This window comes from Fukomys damarensis, unplaced genomic scaffold (assembly GCF_012274545.1).
Source record: "Fukomys damarensis isolate Sample0158 unplaced genomic scaffold, DMR_v1.0_HiC HiC_scaffold_31, whole genome shotgun sequence".
NCBI lineage: Eukaryota > Metazoa > Chordata > Mammalia > Rodentia > Bathyergidae > Fukomys > Fukomys damarensis.
In genome coordinates this window covers 10409513-10412825 of record NW_022900943.1, presented here as the reverse complement: position 1 = coordinate 10412825, position 3313 = coordinate 10409513, and the positions used below count along the sequence as shown (strand labels likewise).

The following is a 3313-nucleotide window of genomic DNA, read 5'->3' as shown; positions in this document are numbered from 1 at the left end:
TATTGGCACAGAAGAGCTCAATCTGTGACTCCTTCTTACTCATTTTGGCAAAATGGTGCAAGAGTTCAACATGAGCTACCAAACCATTACAGGTATTTCATAATTTCCACAGTCTCTTTTAGCCCAGTTGGTTCTTTACTGGTAAATTTATCCTGCTTTGCATTCCTTGTCAAAGAGATTCCCAATTGTCCTGTATTTCCGTGAAGTCTCCCTGGGCTGCTCCAACCTCTTCACGGAGCTTCTCAGGGCCTGAAAGAGGCTGAGCTGCATAACAATGAAGATCAAGAAATGGAAAGCATGATTTTTGAAAGGCATAGTATACTTCAAAGCTTTATCTTTTGTACATGCTCTGTACAAGATTGTATGGGGTTATATAATTGCTGCTGATCAGATAATTATGGGATTTGTTTTTTAAACCTTTGTTAGTAATTGGATTAAGAACACCTATTTTCCATGTCCTAACCATCTAGACAGCAAATCAGCCAGAAGGTATTTGGTGGTTTTTGTTTTGTTTTATTGCATTATTCTGCACTCGGGCATTCTCCCTCTCTGCTTCTCTGCCTCTGCTTAAAGGAGAGAAGCACATTCATCAGTGGCAGATGCCAGCCCCAGTGACGAACCCGAAGAGCCGGTGTCTCACTCAGATGGAGAGCACTTCCTCCTTGCGTGGTGCTCTCCAGAGCTCTCCAGTTTCAGGGAAACTTCTCCGGTAATGAACTCTCGAAATGACCCCTGCCAGTACAGTTTTTATCTTGTTCTATGTAAGAAACACAATAAAGGGGCATTTCCTTTTTCTGTCTTTGAATATTGTCTTTAACATTTGGACATCTTGAAGTGTTTGAGGTATCCGGTGTAAGGAAAAGCTGCTTACGGTGCTTGGTCTTGATTGTGGACTAACTGATTTGAGAAACACCTAGGAAGTTAACAGAGCACACTTGTGGGTGTGTCTGTGAGGGCGTTTCCAGAAGTGATTAGCATGGGGGCAGCGAAGAGATGGGGAAACCTAACACAAGTAAAGGAAAGAGGAAGTCCACTAGCATGAGTCCTCTCTCCCTCTCTGTCCCTCTCTCTCTCTCTCCCTCTCTCTCCCTCTCTCTCTCTCCCTCTCTCTCTCTTCCTCTTCCTCTCTCTCTGCAGGCCGCTCTGAGGTAGGCAGCTCAGCTCTGCCCTGCCACACCCTCTCCCCCAGGATGTGCTGCCATCTAACCATGGACTGAAGCTGGTAACTGGTACAGGCAGAATACTGGGAGCTAGGAATTCACTCCCCTCCACCCACCTGAGCTCAGATGTCACCCTAGGAGCATTCTATACAACCCCAGGCCAAAGTACATGCTACCCTGTTTTCCTCTCTCATTTTGGAGCCCAAAAGCCTGATTTGTCTGCATAGGGTGCAATGCTCCTTTTCTCTCATGCCAGCACCATTTCCCTGCTCGTGACTTTCCATAAACGTGGATACTTTTCCCCCACCATCCAGTGTAGGCTTTGCAGCTCTTCCTGTACTCGAGAGCTTGGAATCTATCTGTGGGATACACCACACTGTGATGAAACTTCTAAACTATGAGCCAGAAAAAATCTTCCCTCCTTTACCCATTTGTCTCAGGCATTTTGTCTCAGCAATGGAAAACTGATGAACACATTTCGAGGAAAGACAAAAAGACCTGACCTTGGGCCTTGCGTTGAACTTCCTGACAGTAGTCAGCCCCATTCCAATTTGTTCTCTGCTCTTCTACTGAATGGAGGGGCTGGGGGGGTCTCTACCGCCCTGTTGCAACCTTCTTGAAAACTTGAAATATCCATCCATACTTATTGTTTGCCAGCCCCTGCACAGTGACTTGCCCAGAGTGGCTGAGATTCATTAACGGATATTCTGAAGCCAAACCACACGCTTAACAGGCGCATGGAGTCTGTGTTTGCTCAGCAGCCGCTGACTCTTCCCTTGGGCCCACAGATACCAAGGAGGAACTACTATGAAGCTCTGGGCTCCCTCCTTCCCTTCTGCATCCATCTCCTTTGCTCTGAGTTGTTCTGCCCTACAGTCACTTGAGAGTCCAGGGACAATGTGTCTGATAAAGTTGCATCAGGTGACAACTTGAAACTAATCTTCAGCCAGAAACGTTTTCCTGTCCCTCATCAAAGCCCGCTTGACTATTCCTGAGGCGATGTATCTACTGAACCACGGTTGGAAATGAACCACTTGACAGTTGCTGGTCCCCTTCGCGTATAGTCTAAGAATCATCTTGGTTCCCCCAAAGACGATACTGAAGGCCCTGTGTCTGCCCCATCTTTCCCACAAAGCTACATGGACTAAATGCCTCCCCTGTCTTCCACTATTGCTTGGTTTCTGGGGTGAGTGGCCAGAATTTGTTTGTGGTGACTCCCCAAAACTGGGTCCCCTGTGGCCTAGGACTCCGCTAACAAAAGGATGAGGCACACTTCCCCTTTCTCCAGTATTTCAAAGACCTGGAAGCTTTTTCACATGTTCCAGATTCATCAGTACTGAAATCAAATTAGGATCTGCACCTTGCCCGAGCCTATGGGAAATAAATGTCAGTGAAATCTTTTAACTGTGTGTTCATTTGACATATGAAATAGCAATGTCAATTTTGGAGGCAAAAACTGAAACATCTACTAACCAAGCTCTGAGTTGCTGAATCGGGCTGAACACAACGGATACCTCTTTGAACAGCCAGCTTCCCCTTAGTGGGTCCTCATCAGGGACTATTACTTCTATTACTTCCCTAGCATTCCAAAGAGCAAAGCAGAGCCCCATTAGTGCAGTGGCGAATTTCCTTTTGGACAGTTTCTCTAGCCTCACCCTTTCCAACCCCACCAGGCAGACACCTGCTGTGGCAGGAAGCCGACTGCCAGGACAGTGTGGGTGATGGGCTTTACCCAGCTCCAAAACAGCACAGGGGAAGGGCTCATGCCGCAGGACATCAGCCATCTGGCCTTGGGATGAGCGTGCCAGGAAGATTCGGACGGGAAGTCAAGACAGGAGAGAAGGAAGGGCCTGGTGAGGCTCTGGGGCACAGGCTGCGGGCCCAGGGAGAAGGGGTCCTGATGTGACTCAGGGGCTGGGCTTGGCAGGCGCCAGTGGGCTGGGGTGCAAGGACGGCTCTCAGCCAGCTCTAGGGCTCAGCCCTTTATTAAGTATGTCAGGATGCAGACTCTGGAAAGGAGCCCGAGCGCTGGGGTTTGAGTTTAAAATTGGCTCCCCTTGCCACCTGAGAACTGGAGGGACTCAAGTAAGAGTCTGAATGCAATGTTTGTATTTTACAATTAATCGAAATGAATGCTTATGAGAGAAAAGGTG

General features: G+C 47.9%; 1 non-coding gene across 1 annotated transcript; it reads right to left on the bottom strand.

Moving 5' to 3' along the window:
• Positions 1–527: 527 nt before the first annotated feature.
• LOC117283866 lies at positions 528–748 on the bottom strand. The gene has a single exon (XR_004514902.1). It is a non-coding gene; the product is annotated as a small nucleolar RNA U3 (small nucleolar RNA).
• Positions 749–3313: the final 2565 nt, after the last annotated feature.